General features: G+C 42.2%; 1 protein-coding gene across 9 annotated transcripts in view; it reads right to left on the bottom strand.

The window, feature by feature from the left end:
* Nfia (nuclear factor I/A) overlaps positions 1-22,644 on the bottom strand; it is a 538,386-nt gene that overhangs the window by 236,487 nt on the left and 279,255 nt on the right. The window lies entirely within an intron of this gene.

Raw genomic sequence — 22,644 nt, 5'->3', positions numbered from 1 at the left:
AATAAATGAACAACTAAATAAGCCACAGGTATAACTTGTGCACGAGACAAGTTATTTCCAGCCTGGGTAAAGTTGAAAATAGCAGTTGTTACCACTCAAGTTCCATATGCAATGAATTATATAACTCTAGTTCATTTTTTTAAATCATATGAGCAAAACATACATGGGATGAGTAGTCCAAAATCAAAATCCAAACATTGAAGTGCTACAAATTATCAAACATTTTGTGTATCAATAGAGATAGAATCATGGGTGGAAAATTCCACACCTGATTTCACATTAGGCTGTAGCCAAGATAATTTGCATTAAAGACACTGTCTAAAATAGTCTATAGGATATATGTGTTTGCCACCATATATAAAACTATCATATATAAAAACATAAATTAATGAGAAGTTTAGACTTGAGTTTTATCCCCCAAGATATCTCATCACATAAGTGCAAATAACCCAAAAGTAAAAGAAATAAAAATAATACAATATCTGAAACACTTCTGGGTCTGATTATTTGGATAAAGGTACTCAGCCTGTACTTAAAAAAATGCATATTTAGGGAAGACATCATCTGTTTTGGAAGCTATGATTAGAACAAGCCAAAAACAAAACACACACACACACACACACACACACACACACACACACACACACACACACACACCCCAAAACAAAAAAGTCAGCATCCTTTCCTCATGAGGCAAACAATATGAGGTTTGAGCTTTAATCAGACGGGTGTGGGTTCAAATCTTAGGTTGCTCTATGCTGAATATTGCTCAGGAAATTCTGCCACAGAATGCTCTTGTCTCAAATGAGGCCACAAGCAGCCATGCATAACAGAGGAGGGGAAGGACAGAATAGGGGCTCACACGCACAGTGCTCTGAATTTTCCTTAGCATTTTACAAGAGACCAATAACTGTTAACAATGTCCAGAGGACACTGACAACCCACAGCATATCTTCCTGGTTTTGTACACAGAAATCTACTACTTCAGGATTCCTTTCCTGGTATTGTCTCAGAGGGATCAATCGAATTATTTTATACAATTTCAGGTTTAAACATCTACTGTTAGGTGTACACTAAGAGAGAGGGCAGGAAGAGACACACCTCCGGGCTATCGCCTCTCAAAACACAACCGCATCTCAAATTTAAGCCTCTTTCTGTTTCCTGTGCTTGAGGGGCAGTAATAGTCACTTTTCAACTGAGAAGACAGAGCCCAGACTGCAGCAATACATGTGAGTCAGAATGGAAGGGGGACCAGGAGCCACATGGCTGGCTGTCAGAATCCTAGTCAGGGCACCAGCCATGGTTCTTCACACCCACCCTCCTCCTTAAGATAGTAAGTGGTTTTACTTCCAAAGAGGAGGTGAGAGAATCTGAGAGTGGGAAAAGTTTATTTTCCAACCCATTCCTAAGCATGGCGGGCATCATACTTGAGAGAGAAGCAAGGAGGTTCTGGGGTGGTGAGGTCCCTGCCTTTGAAGCAAGCCGGCCAGCAAACACAAATGCACGCAATTTGAAATTTTAATTAGGGTGCCATGTGCTGGTGACATATGGCGACATGCTGACAGCTGGGTGTCCAGGTTCAGGAACAGACCTGGGTTCTGAAGTCACAGTTGGCAGAAGCGAAGTTCTCTGCTTGTGCACTAGGTGCTAGCGTGCCTGGAAAGTGTGTTGCCAACATCCCCTGCTACCCGGCACTGCCAACCTGCCATTTACAGACATTGTGTGTAGAGGGCCACCACTGCAGCTCAGACGCACGGCGGAACAAAGAGGAGAAGAAACGGAAAAGATTAAAACCCGATCCCAGGATCAGAGTCCGGGATGGACCGTGTTCATAACACCACAGCCATTGATCTTTGGTAGACCTAGGACTCTCAAACTAGTCCCTGCGGCGGGTGCTTTCTGTGGCACGAGGAGAAAGACCTCTGTGACCTGTTCCGAAATGTAAAGGAATACAGCTCTTTTTATATTGCCAAGCGCGATTTAAAAGTAGGTGGCATCCGTCAGATGAATCATGTGAGTGAAGTAACGGGGTCAAAACATTTTAAGGTGACTTGTTAAGTATTAAAAATCAAGTTTATTAACTTTTTTCTTCTCAGAATTTTTCCTCTGTGGTGAATTAATAGTGGTCAGTTTGACCTTTGAAGCTCAGTAAGCTGCCCGAAAATGTCTCTAAATGGGTTAATGAATTGCCTTGGAGTTCTTACATGCCCCTCTGCCTGCTCCTGTCTGACTACTGGCTGTGTGTGAAGTGGGAATGGTCTGGGTGTCCCGGGATCCACCAGAAGCACACCAGAGCTTCTCGGGCACACGGTGCATTATTGACAGGGTCACTCTTTGGATCCTTCTCTACATATGGATTCCTACTGTGTAGTCTTTGACTGCACAGGGCTGCTGTAGGGAATAGGCCAGGCAGGTCCTCCGTGTCTCTGGAAATTTGAGTTTCCAACCATCAAGCCATAACATTCTTCTGGAATGCTGTAAATATTAGCACCAAATCTCCCTCTCTCTCTCTTGCATTCCAAATCACTGAGTAGAAAGTCAATATAGACTAACAGGATTAAAAGCAAGAATTTTACTGCTCTCCCTCACCTTCTGCCCCCGTTGTAAGCAGTAAAACCTATTTCCTTTATTGTTACTATTGGTATTATTATGGGGATACAGAAAGTACAGTCAGAGTGCTTTCGACTTGAAGTTAAGTTCTGAGCAGAAGCAAAATGAACTGACGGTAAACCTTACCCATCTCAGGTTTTAGACAACATTGCTGAACAACACAGATGACTAAAACTTCACCCCCAGCTCTAAGCCCAGTAACTGGTTGGGAAAGCAAATACGTACGTGTATATAGTCACCCTTAAGTCCAAAGCAGGCTGATACAAAGAGCATGACCTGTGGTCAGCTCCTCTAGCTTTCGGAGCTGTTCTCCCCTGAGAAATGTGGCTAGATGCTCCTTTAAGAGCAGCAGAGAGGCCACATACAAGCATCTGCCCAATTCTAGGTACACTGCCCACTCATCTCAGGCCAGCTTTTAATGGCTTCCCACGAGGATTCCATTACCTTGAGTAAGTGGTCCACAGCCATGACATAGGAATTCACTAGATACTCCAGGCTATGGTGCTGACAGCCATTCAGTTTTGCCATGCTAAGGCACTGTATAACATTCTTACATTCTATTGATATCACAGCTGAGGCACTAGCTACCAATTCTAGGATTTGAAAGTCAGACCGTAGCTACAATTGTCTTACACTAGACCTCCAAACTCTTTAAAACATGCCTACTGTCCCCAATACCATGACTAAGCTTTAAAAACTGAGATCTGTGGAGTCTACAATAACACGATCAAGAAATGCCCTTCAGGGGAGGTATTTCTTGTGGTTCTAAAAGTCTACTTTTAACGAGGTGTACATTTTCATTATACATGGCAAAGGATGAAAAATGTGTTAGGATAGTTTTATAACAGATAAGCAACCTTTTTGGCTCAGTAAAGTAACAGATAAAGCAACTCATTTTCTTGTTGTAAAAGTAAATCTCTCAAAAACAATTTAGATATAAACAAAATGAATACAGATTGAAATTATATTTTAAAATGTCACAACTTTTAAGGATACACTATGGAATAAAATGGAAAGCAGGACAACATACAGAGAACGCTGGACTAAAATGGTCACCAGAACAATGTTATTCATGGGAATAAGTTCCTTATTAAACCTTGACATCCAAAGGACTCAAGAAAACTGAAGCTGAGGTGAAACACTCGTTGGGTCACATTTCAGGCCTCACTGTCCTGCTTGGCTAATGTGACAGGGACACCAAGTGAGTGACGGTTAAATGTGGTATTGGATGCTTTCCACAAAGGAACTTTAATGGAGCAAAATCAACATTCTGTGAAATACAACAGAAAAAGGTTATAAACGAAAGTCTGGAATTTCTGCAAACGTTCACATCGAAGAGTTAAAAGGAAACATTTACCTACAGATCCCTGGTGATGACTGTGTGAACTGTGTCAGAAAGCATGCAACGAGAGGCAGAGGCAGAGAGGAGTCAGCACTGGCTTGCCAGAAGCTACAGAGAAAGAACCATGACCTCACAAAAGAACAAACTCACAGGCGTCTGTGCTGGGCCTATGGCTAGACCTACCCAGGTATCTTTGACACTGAACGGGACTCATTACAGTGGGGTGTCTAGACTGATGCCTCACATTTGCTCAACAGCTTTGAGGACTGGAGAAATGTAGAGCTCTGAGCGACCTGCCAGTGAGAGGTCAGGGATAGGGCACTTTTAATTAAAGAGAAAAGTGATCAGCATATGATAGCTGGAAGGGTGCTGGCTCAGGTCTGCCTTCCTGGTTATTTCGGGAAGTGTCTTCTTTGTTTCTAGGACAACGGGGGTTGGGGGGTGAGGTCTGAGGTCTCCTCATTTCAGAATTCTTTTTGTGAAATATTAAGCTTGTATGCATATTACTAACTTCCATATAAGGACTATTGGAACTAGAGATGTACCTTACAGCATTTGACATATCACTGTAAAAGTCAACTCATTAATTAATTAAAGGAACTATTATTATGATCTAACCTAGGCATGAACGATAAAGACAGATTTGAGTCAATTTTAAAACAGTGGGTAAAACAGGAAGAATATGGTGGCTGTCCTACCTGTCAGAAAAGAAACTTACTACTCACAGAAGGGGACAAAAAGGCCATTGGAGACATGTATCTTTCAGAGAACACACAGGAAATTATGGAACATATCAATAGATATGATTATCCACCACCGAGGTGGGTCACATGTTGTGCTGGGCATTCTATATATTTCAAAATCTTCACAGCAGCTTTATGGGGCAGGCGTCTTTACAGTGCTTTAAGGAAGGAAATGGGGAAATCAGACTCAAAATTTAAGATCAAGGACACACAGCTAGCTAATAAGGATCTGAACCCAGATATCTGCCAGATGCAAAATTATATTGTTAATCAAATTAACTAATTATCAAATCAAATCAATCTTGTTAATCTTCACTACCACATTATACTAATGCTGTTCCTCTCTACACAAGCACTCCTTCATTTTAATTAAATCTCTCAGACCAATCAGTTAATTGGGTCAAAAGTTAAGTTCACTTTGAATGTACATAGACAATGTCCCAAATGAAGCATAAGACGTCGTAGGTGAGAGCATTGCATTAGAATATGAATCTATCAAGGCAGGACGCATACCTTTTGCTATTTCCACTAAAGGCCATAAAACTATGATAAAAATTTTAAAGGGAAAGTGTTCATATTTAAAAGTAAATAGGCTAGCTGTCACAACTTTTTCTGAGATCCAGGAGGGCTGTAACCTATTTAGAAACTGTCCTGTTTCCATATCGTTCAGATATAAATGATCCTTTGTTTTTCGACTACAATTAACACATAAAACGTTTGAAGAGAAACATCAAGATACCTACTGTGCACCGTGCTACTAATTCAGTTTCTAACTAGGCATTGGAAGATACTGTGTCTACTGTGGCTAATTCAAGAGATATTTATTCTTTGTGTAGAGAGGTAAATGGGCCTGAAGGAGAAGACAAACACCGGACACAGTGGAGTCTAACAACTGCAGTGCTAAGTTTTCTCGATAGATCGTCAATCTGGTAAAGCTGGAAACCAAAATTAAAGCACACAAATGTGTAAATACACAAATAGGCAACAAAGGTCCTTGTAGTACTCTGTGATCAAAAGAAATAACAGAAAAGCTGCTTTTCATATTGTGCCTTTCGGGTCCAACCTAGGCCCCACTGCTCTGAATAGCAGAGATAAAATTTTTCATAAGCACACAAACACTTCATAAATTGGTCCAAACCAAAGGCATTGGCCACTTGCCAACATCAGTAGGTCTTGGAGACACATTCAATGATAATAGCATTCCCCCTCCCACATCAGGGGATTCTGGCAGTTTCTGTCTGTTTGGAACTCTGTGCTAGGCTAATCTGGAAAATGTCAGAGTATTTTAAGGATGTGAGGAAGAGTTTTCAAGAGTGAGCATTAGAAATGCTCAAATTTTGAAAAAAAAAAAAAGGATTGAAGATAGGTACACAGACAGACAAGGACCTGTGAAGATGACATCTTTAGGATGCTGAAGAGAGAGTACTACCAGTGACGTAACAGAACTGCCTCCTTGAAGGACCCTCCAAATCATCTTAGCATTTCCAGTAAAGGCAGTCGAAAACACGAATACCTCCGTATTGTGATATATTTCAAAATTCAATACAGGCCCAGTTCTACATGGTGGCCTGAAATTAGGGATTTTAGCAGGCTAAAGAAAGGGAAGGAAGTTTTTTTGTTGGGTTATTTTAAATATCCTTTAAAGCTTCTCCAGACCATTTTTTTTTAAGTTTTAAGTCATGGTTTGGAAAAAAAGGGAAGAGACCCCTGCAGGGCAAACTCAACTCCAGGGAGAGAAGTAGGATTTCCTGGCATCTGGGGGAGTCACATGGCTTAGGCGTAAGCACGGCTCCACCCATTTGTAAGAGAGAGGACCCACAGAGTGCGCCACCAGGCTGCAGAGTGACAAGAACCTAAAGGATGACATCACAAGACCCTCACCAGGATTTCCAAACTCAGCCACTGTCTGCATACCAGAAGCTGATGGAAACCCAAGCCTTCAGCATGTCCCCTGACTAATTGAATTGGGGCCTGTAATGGGAGGAAACTGTTTCTCAGAACTGAAGTAAGTGGTGCTGGGAAGAGGAGGCGGCCAACTGACCAGGCCTAAGAAGTGCAGAATTGGTAGAGCAGTCGCCCAGAATCTCCAGAAAGCAAATCCCATTGAGCACTTATCCATCCAGGTCACGGTGAAGCTGTATCATAGCAACCTGTAACTTGAAATACTACTATTCTCTTGGTCATTAGTTTTTCCTGGTTCCTTTCATTTACCCGTATTTTTGATAGCCAAATCCTTAAAAGAAAAAGGGGGACTATGAGGATGTTGTCAAATTTCAATAATGATTCAAGGGAGGGGGGTCACCAATCTCTTAATGGCTGGGCCCAGCATTCTTTCTGGAGTTACCCAGTAACAGATTAGTGTAGCTAAGCATTGTCACACTGGGCTAAAGCACTAAGAAAACATGCCTGAAATTTACAAGTAGATTCCTCTTGCTTGCTTTTTTAAAAAAATCCTCATTTTCACTGCCAGCTTCTTTCTTTTTAATTTATTATAGTGTCAAAACCCATGTCTGGTCCTGGAAAAATTTTGGCACAAAGTTAGCTGTTTACTGTACCAGACCACTAAGGCTACCAAACTTCAGTCACAAAACTACCAGAAGAGTTTGCTACTCACTGGAAAATGAAACACATGCAAGACAGAGCTGGGGTCAGTGAGGAATTCGATCCAAGCCTTGGCCGCATAGGTCTCTGCGAGCCAGGTGAGGAAAAGATATTTGATGCCTGTGGTCTTCAATTCATACTTCCGGGCTCTGATACCTTACATATTCTAATTCCAGAAAAGCACATTCTCTATAATCCACAAGTTGCTCTTTGTAATTGTTCAGTAGGCACCCAGGTCTTTAATTCCGTCTGGAGATGTCCAAATGCTAGAGTTTGCAATCTACCCCCAGACCACCACTCCCTACTCCTCTGCATTTGAAATGAGTCATTCTTTTAGTGTATCCACAAAATGGGGTGAGACGTGCATATATATTTATAAGGAAAGGACTGAGGAAGCAAAGACAAGGTACTACGAATCCCAATGAACAGCAGCCCTGTTTGGGAAAAGACCCGGCCTCCGAGCATGGGGGTCACACCTAGTGCAGTAGTAACTCATAAACAGTAGTCATCTGGTAAACACCCATAGTTCTAGTGTTAAGAATTCATTAGCTGAGGGCCTGGGAAGATTGTTCAGCTTTTAAGAGAACATACTGCTCTTCCAGGGACTGGAATTCAATTCTCAGCATATACATCAGTGGCCATATTTCCAGCTCCAGAGGGATCCAATTTCTCTGGCCTCTGTGGGCATGTGAACTCATATGCACAGGCCTCCATACAGACGTAAACTCATATGCATAATTAAAAATACATCGTATTCTTTAAAAATAATAATTAGTTGGAAATACCATAGGAATGGAACTTGTTCTGATGTAAACAACATCATGTGGCCATTGAGACTGTGACCTTTGGGTTCACCTGCCTGGTACCAATTCCTCGGCCAGCAAAATGAGGAATACCAGTACAATTGGTATTCCTTATGCTAGAGTTTGCAATCTACCCCCAGACTAACACTCCCTACTCCCATACATTTAAAATGAGTCATTCTTTTAATGTATCCACAAAATGGGGTGAGACATGTATATGTATTTATAAGGAAAGGACTGAGGAAGCAAGGACAGGGTACTTCAAATCCCAATTGACAGCAGCCCTGTTTGGGAAAAGACCTGGCCTCTCAAGGGGCAGCATGAGAGTTAAATGAACAACTACTGAAAACTCAGATTTCTTCTTTTTTTTTTTTTTTTTTTTGTTTCTTTTTTTCGGAGCTGGGGACCGAACCCAGGGCCTTGCGCTTCCTAGGTAAGCGCTCTGCCACTGAGCCAAATCCCCAACCCCGAAAACTCAGATTTCTAAGAAGCACCAAGATGGGCATTTTCCTTTATAGTACAATGAGCCTATGAAAGCAACATTACTATGCCTATGAAATAGGCATTACTATCGGTCTTTCACAGGTTTAAAATACTAACTGTAACCTAATCTACCCCAGATGGAATTGGGCATACAAGACTTTGAAGTGAACTCAGACTCATGTATGGCCTCACGTGCTGAATGTAACTTGGGAAAATGCAAACTAGGTATTATAGCAACAGTTAATAGTAAAATAGTGGCTAAAACGGTTGTTGAAGAAGGAAGTGTTCAAATAGACCAAGTGGCTAGTCACAAAACTCAGAACAATGGGCTTTTTCTCTGTTGTAAGTACCAGAGATTAATTTACAAAATTTACCTAAAGTCTCCACAGCCCAGAGTTAAGTAAGTAGCACTGAAGCAAACAGTGTTTTCATGGTAAGGTCCAGATGTGTATCCAGATGACTACGTTACTCTGTTTGAAGAACCAAGAGCAATGAACAACTGCTACAAGGAAAGCAAAATTGTTTGAAACGAAAATAGAAAAGAAAGGAGAAAAGAAGTCCCCTGTATCTTGGTCTCAGTTCCCTGTGTAGATCTTGCTCTGCGGGGCAGCACACAATAGACACTTTGTTTGACTACTCCCCGCTATTCATCTCTAGAATTCTGGGTGCTTTGGGGGGGTTGTGCTCTTCCTTTCCTGAGACTGAAAAGACTGTTACGTAAGGAAGCATCCAGAGAAAGCTAACTGCTTCAGTTCACCGACTGGACAAACCAGACCCACTATCTCGAGGCACTGAGTCCTCCAGGAAGTCCACTAGAGGAGTCAGACATTCGGACTCCTTGCATAGTCCTGCCTCTGCCTAGCCCTGCACAGGCAAAGGCCTGGTCCATTACACTGGGATCTCCTCAACCATGAATTCAGGCTACAGAGACCGTGGTGGGCTTGCACTGACCCTGGGCACACAGCCATAGGAAATGAGGATACTATAGGCTTCTGAAGTTCTCAAGGCAAGGATACTATTAAATACTTGTAAACATCCTGCTTCACAGGAAGGCAACTGGGAGGCATGTTGGGGCCAATCAGAACTTCTTTGGGTAAGCAGGGACAGACAGGCTGGTGTGTGACACAGTGTACGTGGAAAAACAGATCTTTCTGAGGCTTGTATCTTACATCACCCAGGGAGTGGGTGGGAGTCTAAGTAGAACATCCCTCTATGCCATTGTCATAGCTCCTCCTCACATGGAAAAACAAACTGCCTCACGGACACGTCAATTCCTAAGTTGAAATACAAAGGGGGGGGAGTAATTTTTAAATTACTAAGGCAGTTATGTCAGTTACAGTGGCAGCTCTACAATGATGTCCTTCCAACTTATGGATCTGTTCTCCTAGAGGTAGATAGCTCACTACAGATGCTAACACAGGAAGAGGGACTCAGGCTAATGGTGAATGTCACAGACATTACTTCACTATGTATGGCATAGTAATAATAGTAGTTGTGTTCGTATAGTACACATTTCTTAAAAGTTTGCCATTTGCCAGGCAATAAGTTATCCATTCTACCTGAATTGCCTCATTTAACCCTTCCATTAAGTAGCTACTATTGCAGCTGACATGTTTCCGGTATGTCAACTCTTCTGAGTCCTTTTGGGCTTCTGTGAGAGCTGTGTACTGCTCCACTAGAGACTCCAGAGTGACCAGGCATAAAGAGTACCTATTTGGGGGGGGGGTGAGGGGGACATATAAGATCCTGCTCTGATATTTAATATGTATCCAATCTGTGTCCCACCAGTTACTTTTCCTTTGGCTTAGTTTCCTTCCCTAGAAAATGGGAAGGACAGTGGCAGTCTCTAAGAGGGTTACAACCAAGATTAAATAGAATAATATGTAAAACCGCTCAGGATCTGGTGCCTTAGAATTACACAGGTAATTCTAAGATTGTATTTTGTTTCTATCTCTAAGTAATGAATTTTTCTTTAAAGGCCAATTAATCTAAATCAAATGCAGCTGTAATTAAAATAATCCTATGATATAGGAAATGTTTTTAAATTTAATTTTCCGATGAGAAAAGTTTATACAAGCTAATCAACCAACTGCACTGTCATGCTGCCTTCAGTACAGACAGAATGACCTTCAAACTTCATCCCCTCTGGATCAGCATGTACTTTCAAAGGAGAACTAGATGTTTATCAAGGTATACGTACGATAATAAGAGTCTTCTGGGGGCTGGTAGTCTATTGGATTCCTCGGTGAAACTGAAGGTAAATTGATATATTTTAGAATATCCCAACTTGACCCAACATTTTATTCCGTATGTGATTAGATACAATACGAAAAGCACGGAAGAGAATATCTATGATTTTCTGTCCTTGTAGGACTGACATGAAGGTGACAGGGAAAACATGCAAGTAACTGGACAAAATAAACTGGGGCATTTTTGGATTTTCATAATATTCTATGTAAAAGCATGATTGCCAACCTCAGATTACTCCTGTATGGAGATATCCTCTGAGCTGAGAGCTGAAGGGCAAGAATGTATCACACAAAAGAAAAGGGAGAGACCTCATTATAAGCAGACAACAAAGAGCAAACAGACTAGCAGATTCAACCTCAAAAGGAGACCAGCAAGGTTCAAGCATACAAAAAAATCAATAGGATAAAGTGAGGCTAGAGAGGCAGGTACAGATGCCAGATCATGTAGGGTAGGCCATGGCTACCAGTTTGAATTGTATTCTAAATGCATTGGAAAACACTAAACATTGTAAGCAAAGGGATGATAGAAACTACAGTAATTCTTTATATTGCTAGACTGGGTGCTGTGTGGATGAGCAAAATGGCAAAGACCTCCTTTTTCCTTTCAAAAAATTTTCCTGCTAAAACTGGAGATGTGTTTTATGTTTGATTCTAATTGTGTGTTTTTTCTTCAAGCTTACCTTCTAACATTTTTATAGCCCAAAAGAATCTTAATTCTCTCTTTTAATGTCCCGAAGGTATGTGGAAAACAAAGAAACCGAGGCACAGGTCTTTCGAGACTTGCCATGTAAGGAAGAACAGACTTCATTCACTTAAAAAGTCAGATAGATGGGGTCAGGGTACAAAATCATAACAAAGCATGAGACTTACACCAGTCTTTGCTTTGGGAAATATAAACTCCACATTTGACATTTGCAGTTCTCCTTCTATTTTGAAATCTTTACAATGTAGCTAAATCTCACAGAATTCTCACTTTAAGTCCTTCAGCTTTCAAGTCAGACACATCTACGGACCCTGTAGGGTTAAATGCAGCTCTGCAAAGTCAGAGAACTGTGTGTTCTGTCTGGGAAAAGTTCATGAACGTAATTTTAAGCTCTTGTTTTCTTTCAGTCCCTTCCTTCAGGTTTATTGCTAAAAATCTGACTCTCTAGGTTCCATTTAGCCATTTTCCTACAAAAGCTCCCCAAAGTGACAATGCTTTAAAAAAAAAGCCAAAAAACAAAAGGGGGAGGGGTGGGGAGCCAGTGTGAAGTTCCTCTGAGTTCCTGCTCTCTTGGAGCACGGCTCCTATCACACAATAATGTGTTATTTTGTTGAATTTTGGCATTCATCTAGCTTGTTTGGTCAGAAGCCAAAAAATTAAGAGTGTGTCGGTCCACCAGTTTCTCAGCAGAGAAGCGTTCTTCTCACTCAGCCAGTGCGCTGTGCCCCTGGCCTTTGGCCAAGAAGGGAAATCCATTTTACATAAAGAATGCACCGAGCTCAAGTGCGCAGAGACTTTTTACCTGCTGAAATAACTTTGTGGACAAATGCCAGTCCACTAGACACATTCTGCAGGCACATTTGGCATGCAACGCAAGGCAAAGGACTCTGCGGAGGAAGCAGGCTTTTTCGGAACAAGGAAATGGCTGTGCTGCCCTCGTGGCACGTCACGTGGCTTGGCACGGCGCGCTGATTGGCTGCGGCGGGTAAACACGGCGCCATGTACGGCAGCGTCGTCGCCTCACAGGTCGTGAAATGGCGCCGGGGGCCCAGCCGGCCACGGCCCCCTCGAGTTCCTTGTTTTTGTTTTTGTTTTTCTGCTTTTGTTTTAATGAAGCTCACGGATTTGAGTAGAAACAGATTTCTCACAAACTTGCTTCTCCGGCTCGATTTCACAGCTCGGCATACACTCGGGCTGTCACAAGCTTGACAGCGTTCCAGCGAAAATACTAACTGTAAACTTTGCAAGGAGAATTAAAGGAGCAGGCAGAAATGTCAGGAGGGTGTCCTTCTCAGAGCACGTGCATCTGCAACCAATGGCTTCCAGTAAGGTCCCACCTCTGCAGGGCACAGCGGGAAGGAAGGAAAAATAGATAATTCCCCTTTGGCCGAAGGCAAGAAGGAGCTCTCTTCCTCTCAGGCCTGACCAGTTGAACACTGCACACTCTGGTGTATAAATATTTGCCTCTGGCTGAAGTTCAAGCCCTCTGTGGCTGCCAGACACAACAGAAAACCAACATTCAAGGGAAAGTGTTTACTGCGGTGATGGCCAAAGGAGCAACGGCCAACAAATGGTCACATCTGATTGGCCAGGCCTGCCTATGGCAATATCAGAAAGCACCAGGCCGCTAGCCACTGACCACTGGGGTGTTCCTACCCTTTCAGTAATGGCTACGTTCTTTAACACGCAGCATCGCTTGTTAACACAAGACCAGAAGGCTTACTGGTGGTTTCCCATGTGCTCCTCCAGAGCAAGCTGCCCAAATAATCCTCAACCATTTTCTTAACTCTTACCACTCCTGCAAAACAAGTAGATGCTCCTTCAAGTTACCCAAGTAGGATCTTGGGGTTTTTTTAAGTGGGTTTTTTTTTTGGTATGTTTTTACCTCTTTTTGTACGTTTCTAACTTTTCAGGTTTAGGGTAAGGCTATTTCTTGTCTCCCAATTCACATTACTAAGAGTACGTGTTCTATAATAGAGGTCTTTAATCACCATTTGGTGAATTTTACACTTTTTTTTAAACACTCAAGGAAAAAAGAAACCTTTGAAAGGTGTCTAAAACCAATTTATTTATTTTGAAAGATACAACCTTGAACCCAGGGCCTTGCACCCATTAGTCAACTGGTCTACTACTGAACTACACCCAGGCTGGTGTTTGTTTGGTTTTGAGATTAGGTATATAACAAGGTAGACTGCTCACTCTGTTCTTGAATTCACTCTGAAGCCTGGTCAAGTTTCAAACTTAGGATTCTCTTGCCTCGGTTTCCAAGGTATGCATCTCAGGTACACGTTTCTACAACCGGTTAAGATGTTTCAAAGTCCTGCATCCTTCAAAATACCTAACTCCAAACCTGAAGAGTTCTAAAGCATGTGGAAATAATAAGACTGGTCATCAAAAGATTAAGATCTCTAACAGGGATAAAGAAACTAAATGAAAAAGGATCATCAAGAAAATCTTCAGAAAAGTAATGAACTAATGGCTCATATAAAGCATGTAGCTGACTGACATGGCTGTCTTCCATGAGCTTCCAAACGGGGGAAGAGGGTTCGTCATACAATTGAAATACATTATGAAGTTTTGATCATTGTCACATTTACATTGCTGTCTAAAATGGTGACATGAATCACACTTTTCCTTAGCACTGCAAAGGAAATATATTTAGCGGAACTGGATAGTTATTTTAAAAAGAGATATTTAGAAATATAAAGATATGAAAGGTTTTAAAGTATTTTGATTTTATGTCACAAAATTTTAGGTAAAGCAAACTATGCTGTTAGGGATGTTGTTGTTTTGTTATTTTTTTTTTTTTTTGAGGCAAGGTTTCTTTGTGTGAAGAAACTGGCTGTCCTAGAATTCACTCTGTAGACCAGGCTAGCTTTGAACTCACAGAGATCCCATTACCTCTGCCTCCCAAGTTTGGGGACTAAAGGTATGTGCCACCATGCCTCCCTCCACTGTTAGGTGTTCATTTGTTTAATGCGGGGTTGGGGATTTAGCTCAGTGGTAGAGCAAGGCCCTGGGTTTGGTCCCCAGCTCCGAAAAAAAGAAAAAAAAATATGCATTTGGTGAACTAACACATTTGCTACTTGTTGAAAATGAAGAGTTTATATCCTATGCCATATACAGTTTTAGTTTTGAAAATTCCTCAAGATCTCAAATCTTGATTATCCATCCTAGGCTTAAGGAAACTTCTAGATTTGATTTCATTACAAAATTAAAACAATTTGTCGAGTAATTACATTTTCAAATGTTTATGAAACTTTTAACAACTACATTGCTCTTCCATGATTCTTAACCAAATGGTCCGCTTAAATTTGTCTGTACTAAACCTAAGAAGCCCAGGACTTAGTATTGAGTCCAGCTTTCAAGTGATCCCTGAGAATCATGTGCAAGGGGATCACAGAGGAATGTTCTGTTCCCAGCTGTGAACAAGACAGAATTAGCTCTGAGATGTTTCCTCCCACTGCCCTACTGGACGGAAAGGTCGAGATGGTCAGCTCTTGTAGTCTCAGCATGAACCGTCAAAACAACATGCATGATAAAAATAGATTGTCTGTAGCAACCAAAATACAAATGCAGAAAGAATTGAAAGTAAAAATAGTTTTAATGTATTTAAATGGCAGATCAAACACTTTCAAAGAATGAAACCTAAAACCAGAGTGAAAGGGTAGAGTAATAAATAATTTTCTCATTTTATGAGTTTTGTTTATGAGTTTTAAATTTTGAAAAACAATCATTCTGACCCACGGCTGACACTTTTCTTAGGAAATTCCTCAGATTCGCAAGAAATTCACTAGGAATTAAAACACCAGGGGCAAATTTACCACTCATTTGTTTATATTTTGATAACTGCATTTTTCTCAGACCTATTTCCATGGAAATAAAAACGCAGTTTACTACCAGGGGAATTTGTTTATCCATCAGTGGGGATTGTGGTTGAAATATTACGAGGTTCTCTTTAATTTAGTGAAACAACCAAGATGTTCCAAGGTGCTGTGACAGGTTCCATTCAACCACAATGGTAAAGAGACACAGGGGTAACTGCCGCCTTCAAGGTAAGTAGATACTTAAGACTCATCACAAACAGCATGACTAATAAAAGTGTGTGGCATTTGTATGATAAAATGCTAAAACAATAAAACTAAACTGGTAGGGAAAGCAATACTATTCTTTAGAGACTTTTGCACTGAATAAAATGTATCTTCTAAATAAAAATTATGTTACAGATGTAAATACTCCTTTGAAAGCCTCTGAATGCATCCCTTACTAGTGGAGGCTAAGCTATGTTATTTGCAATTCCCTCATTGTACCACAATGTACATTACTGTCTGTAAGCTCTAATTTGGCATGGCGCATCATTAATGACCTGAATGGTGGCTGTTTCACACATACATATTTAATTACAACAGCTGAACAAATTACATATTTATGCTTTATAAAGGGGATTGCCAGTCGAATTCATTTGCTATGCATGCAGGTACAGGACTCCATCTGCAACAGCATCTGCACAACAAGAGCTGACAATTATCCATTGTACAGCCAGTAAGCATATCTGGGGAAACCTGTAAGGGAGGCGGCCACATTAACTATTTCACTGCCTCCGCCAGCCCCATTTTAACCAGGGGTCAAATCTTTTAATTGCTGCTGCCCTCCCCCATGTCTTTGCAAGTGCTTTACTATAGCTACATGCCCAGCTTTGGTATTTTTGAGACAATATTTTGCTACATAGCTCAAGTTGGCCTTGAACATACAACCATCCTGTTTCTACCTCTGAGGGCCTATACTGCCGTATCCAGCTTCAATATCTTCTAAACTTTGAGTGACTCAATAAAAACTGAAGCTCTTTATGGCACTCTAGTAAACCCTCCCATCTAGTTTAACTTCTGGTAGATTTAAGATGAACGAAATTAACCAAGATTGTCTGTTGTTGATTCTGCATCTTCCATGACCACACATCCAAATATCACTTACACAAACTGAGTGGGATTAATAGTCCCAGAACTCCAGCCCTGGTCCTGACCACCCAACAGATGCTTCTATGAGACAACTACCATGCTTAGAGTCAGCCATTATAGAAGTAACGGCTTTTGTTACTGGGCTCTACCAACCACACAGCAGGACACTCATAGAGGAGGTAGATAAGGACTTTTAGAAAGTTCTTCTTTCTGGCTCCTTCTGAGAACACCCAGACGTTCTGCTCATCAATATTTTTCTCTAGCTAAGCCACAAGTAAAAGTTACTGCTCTCTTTCGGTCTTTTTTTGTGATAAAGTCCCATTGCCCATGCTGCAAGCTCATCCTAAATGGACCTTCCTATGTTTAATTTAATATAGCCAATGAGTAATATAAATACCCTGAACTATCACTCCTACTTCAAACCCCAAAGAGGAAGAATCAAGAATCAGCCAATCAATACTGAGGTTTCACAGTATCATTTAAGGCTTTTGCTAGGCAATAAAGAGGCTCCGGCATGATGGTCCCTAAAAGCTCCTCATGGCGTCTTTACCTCCTTAGGCCACAAAATAAAGAGCATGAGTCAGAAGTGTGGGTTTTCTAATGTTCCCTTTTGAGTGGCAGAGTTCAAGTCAGAGGCTAACTGTGTGGGGTGAAGGGACAGTAAGCCTGGCCAGGGGCCTGAAGAGCTTAGAAGGTAAGGCCTGCCAACAGCTGCGTGACTCCTGGAACAAGCAGTCAAAAAGGTATGACACCAACAGGTCTCCTCCTGCTAGGAGGACCAAGTGAGCTTCTCATGTAGAATCAAGATTCACTTGGTATCAGCAGCCAGTGACAGAGGTGGCCTTTACCTAGAAAATTAACAGAAAGTGACAGAGATGGGAGCAGTGGTTGCTCTGCAGGTTGTAAATCCAAATCCATGTTCAACAGGAGAAAACAAAATGTCTTCATACTTTTAGGGAATTGCTAAAGAAACATTTCTCTCCTAGTGCTTCATGTGGGCACTAACTCTTACAGGCCAAAAAAACAAGTGAAAAGGGGTCTGGACTAAATGTGACCTCTTTTGCCCTTGATCCTCAAAGTACACAAGAATCCTCAGCTATCAAGACACTAACTACTCTTCTGACCCTTGTTGTAAAACAAAGAGCTGCTCCACCATATCCCAATAGTTCCTGAACTCTCACCTGTCCAAAGTGCTGGCTACAGGTGCTCTACTGTGCTGCAGCTCCCTGAGGAGTGAGCATGTCAGTCTTGCCGGGTTGCTACATTCACTCTGGAGATAAGAAAACAGAGACTTACAGAGGTTAAGGGTTTTACCCATCAGCTGAGTGTGAGGAACTGGGAAGAAGGCCCATTTGGTGGTTTGGAAACCCTATCTTTCCACCCTAACAAGTCCAGCTTCCATGTGTCCACTGGGCCTTACTCACTTAATACAGCTGTCACTCTCAAGTCTGGGTCCCAGCCTAGATACATCCCAGCCAGAATGGGTACTGGTTTCAAAACAAACATGGTAGCAAGTGCTGATATTCTTCCCTGGAATATCCTTGTGTTCCTACCTAAGGTATAAATAGCCAAGCTTTGCTCCTTATGGGTAGTGTAGGGGAGCAAAGTGGTGACAATGCAATCACAGGTAGAATCCATCAGGATTGAAAGGGACTGAACACAATTGTCACCAGCTTTATTTGATTATAAAGGCTTCCTTCCTACCCTCTAACACTATACTTCCTGGGGTCAATTCCCAAATAAACTATGTAGACCCAAACCTTTGTCATGGAGTCTACTCGGGAAGAAATATAAATATATGAACAGGGACAGTTTTGATATGCAATGAAGACCTAGTTTGGGGCCCATTGCCAAAAGTAACTTTTCTCTGCAGTGTTCTATGTACGTGGCTCGAATTGATGCTTCAAACAAGTGGACGATTCCGAGAGCTGAAGCATCCCCATGCTCCCAGGTGAACTGCTGGTGACACCCACACTTGAACCTCGAGTCCAGTCTGTAGCAATTATCCTTCAGGAGATCATTTAAACATCAATGATAGTCAGTCCCTCCCATGACCACAGGGAATGACAGTGCCTACACCACTATAGGACCATGGAAATGATATGCCATTTTGTAAAAGCACTTAGCATATAAGACAACGTATAGAATTAACTGTGAAGCTGAAAGAAAGCCAGCATGACTTACAAGATACCAAGCAAAGTATTTCTAAAACATCAAAATTCCCGACATTCTCATTTTGTTTGCCACTGTTTTCTCTCTACCAACCTTTGAGAAATTTGGCCTAATTCAGATGCTCTCACGCATTCCCTTTTTCACTGTAGAGCACGACCTCTCAAGTTATGGGCGACACTCGGCATCTCATCGGTGACCTTGGTTAACCTTTAAAGCAAAAGGCCATTCCCCATACATCCCTGCCTGCTCACTTGATGATCTAGGAGACGTGGGCAGAGCAAATAACCACTGGACCCACCGAAGATAGATGAGCTCTGGTGAGGTGTCGTACACCAGCTCCTACTGAAGGGAGAGATGAATGGCACCCACAGAGCTGATTTACTGTCTGAACGTAAAGTCTCCTATAGATCTTCATTAAGATAATGCTAACTTCCCAAGGTTGATTTACAAGAGTGGCTGCTGCATGGGACAAAAGACAAAAAAAAAATAATTATAAAGTTTGCAAATGCCAAGGCCTTATGGGGCCAGTGTTGAGGTGGTTTATCAAAGCCCCTCCTCATTCACAGTGGCTCGGGGGAGTCTGGATAACTGAAAATGAGGAGATATATGGAGTACATGACACTCCAACTAATTTCTCTCTCTCTGTAACTACAAGCACTATGCAAAATAGTGTTCAAGCATTTACGATAGAGAACACATCGAAGTATTTGCCTACCAGTTACAGTTGTTTTGAGACGTCATCAGAACGCAGATAGGTACACAACCCTTGTATTACTATGATGATGTTTGTTGTGAGTTCACAGAACTGCATTTCAGTTTATATATTCCCAAGAATTGTTCCTTACAAAGGATAGAAAATTTTTGTTTTGACAAGTGAAGGATGACTATAAAACCAGAAACAATGAAACTAACCTCTCTCAGCTACGTGGAGTACACTGGGGTAAAAGAAGGCCTTTTCTATTCACTAATTGATACTTGTCTTTCTTCATCCTACAATGCTCAATATTCAATTTAGAATAACATTTTAAAAAACAACAATGGCAAAATTTATAATGAGGAGAAAATGAGCACACATGTCAGCTGTGCTAACACTGCCCTGGCTAAGGTTTTCCTGGGTGAACTCTGGCCTCCCACTTCAGCAAATCTGGCATGGGGCATGGCTGCCTTACTGTGAGCTACACAGGCCAGACCTCTCTATCCACCTCCACTCCTGCCAACCCTCTGCCACCAGATTCCCACGTGTCTACTGACATCTAAGACCAGTGCAACTTAGGAGCTGGAGAGACGCCTCAGGCAGGACCTGGTTTGGGATCTCTAGTACCCAATGAAAACCTTGGGCGGGGCCTGCCTGTTATCTCAGCACTGAGATCCCAGCACTGAGATCATGGAGACAGGATTCCTGGAGCTCAGTGGCCAGCCAGTCGAGTCAACTCAGAGATTCTTTCTCAAAAACAAAGGTAGATAGCAATTAAAGAAAACACCTGATATTTACCTATGCTACACACACACACACACACACACACACACACACACACACACACTTGAGGCATATTCGCATGTCTGTGTGTTCACATATATACTACACACAAAAAAAAGAATAAAAAGAAAACAAAGTTAGGTCTGAACTATGCTTTTAATTCTCTCAGAGATCAGCTGGTGACTGTCACTTTTTTTTCCTCTCCATTGGACCTGTGGGCTTCTCAATAGCGGAAATATGACTAATACAGAGCTTAACACACATGGGTACCAAAAACGCTGAATGACTAAGCGGGAAAGTGACTGGCGAAGGAACTGTAATGGGGGAGGTGACAGAAGCAGGTACAAAAGATGGCCAACAAAGATGTGATTGTCTCTGACCTCACTCAGGTAGGCTCGAGCCTGTGACGAGCGAATGCAGAAGCACCAGCTTAGCACATTACCCCTTCCCATACTGCAGGCTAAGTGTTTCTGTTCCTGTGTCTTGCTTTGCTGTTGTTGTTCAGGAAATGAGGGAAGAATAAAAGTTCCCCAAGGTTTACAAAAGTCATGGCTATCTGGTGCTATCCCCTAAGAGTTGGCTCCAGTGGTATTCCCCCACTTACACTGGTATGTCTCTAAAATCTTGAAATCATGATAAACATCTGAACCAAGAAATCTTAAGTTTAAAAGGCAGCTACAGATAATGTTTGGTGACTGGTGCTTTAATGTGATAAAATTTACAGTGTGTTTTTGGAATCATTTAACTGGAGCTAGGAAGGGGGACACACACCAATAACCCAGTATAGCTGCAAAGGGTCTTCCCCACAGTGTGCCAAGATGTTCTCAAAGACTGCTTCACGTCTGGTTGGGTCCTGTCAAAAGTTTACTCATGGATCTCAGCTGTCACAACTTAAAAACGTGACTTTAGCTTCAGGGTCTATGGCCCAGCAAAAGCCAAGGTCTCCATTCTCCATTCTACTTGAAGAACCAAGACTCCCTTGCATTTCTGGCCTCCCGACTTATCTGTTTATTGGTAGGTGGGTTTTGTTATTATTACTGTTTGGGGAGGTGGCTGGGTTTTGGTTTTTTGTTTGTTGGTTGGTTTGACTTTTCTGTTTGCTTTTGGATTTTTTTTTTAATCTGAAAATTTGTTTTGTTTTCTCCAGTGCTGGGAACAGAACTGGATAGCACCTAGCAAATGCTCTACCACCAAGCTACACCCCAGCCAGTCCCTCTCTGCTCTCCCATTTCACTGCATGGTAGCAACAGGAAGGCTGCTTTTATTTCTCTCAGGTTTCCAAAGTGAATATCAGATTGCGGGCTCCTCGATAGTTTCGGACCCCTGAGGAGCAGATTCACTTATTCAAGTCTTCCCTCCTTAACCCAATGCTGGATGAAACAGGAGTATTGAATTCTTCTAAAAGCTGTAGTACGCCCTCTCTCTGCTCCTTTCACCGATTCATAATTGAGTGTGGAATTCCCCAACCCATTTCATCAAAAGTCCATTTCATTTCAAAACCACGTGGAAAGCAAAAGAAACCATCTGCGTTGCGAAGCGTCGGCATGCACAGGGCTTTCAGGGCAGGTAGTGGTGTGTGGGAAAGGCTGCCACAGCATCTTTTCATGCTACCCTGGCCTGCTGAGAGGGCATGTGTTTCACAACCACCGAGGAAGGCTGGGAACAGACCCAGGGCAGGGTTTCTATTGCTACATTTAGCTATTGCCTCTCCATCTGCAAAGTGCCCTCACCTCATAACTCAACTCTTCCTTTAAGCTCTCACACATGAGGGGAAGAGAGTCAAGAGGGAGGGAAGCAGAGCAATAAAGGAATAACAGTGCTTCGAACTGAGACAAAATCCAATGCTCTCATCCGCTCCGGCCCAATGGCTGACTCTTTCCTAACACAGAACACTTCACTGAGAATGTGCTGAGGACTGGTTGCTATGTCATGAACTTCACTTGTCTACCTCACCAGTTCCCTAAGGAACCATCTTACTCCAGCTTCAGAGAAAGGAAACCAAGCCTGGAGAAAGAGCCACCCGCTCCAAACTGAAGAGTCAGAAAGTGACGTGGCTGGGTTATGTGGCTATGAGTCCGACACCTTCTCTGCAACATCTTGACTGCTCAGCCCAGAAAGGCAAGAGGAAGGAAATGGAGAGCAATTAGAAAGAGTGAGTGGTAAGGGACAGCCTAGGGAAAAATAAAATGGACCCTTGTTCTCCCCTCTTATAGGTAGATTTCAGGTCTCTATAGGGAGAGCAAAGGCCCGAGACCTCCACTCATTTGTAAATGTGCACCTTCCAAAGAATTCCCATAAAACGTGCTGGTGTATCATCTTTGCCATAAAACCTGCTGTGATCGCAGAAAGGAGAGAAATCCCAGGCATGGAGTCAGGATCTTGCCCCACCATACACACCTCCCTCCCAGCTCACCTTCACGTCCCTTTGTCAGAGCTGACAGCTTCTTTCCTAAGTGAGCAACAAAAGCTCTGGGCCAGCATCAAACCTCAGGGGCTCTGGCCCTAG

The sequence above is a fragment of the Rattus norvegicus genome, chromosome 5 (assembly GCF_036323735.1).
Source record: "Rattus norvegicus strain BN/NHsdMcwi chromosome 5, GRCr8, whole genome shotgun sequence".
Lineage (NCBI taxonomy): Eukaryota > Metazoa > Chordata > Mammalia > Rodentia > Muridae > Rattus > Rattus norvegicus.
This window is presented reverse-complemented; position numbering and strand designations above follow the sequence as displayed.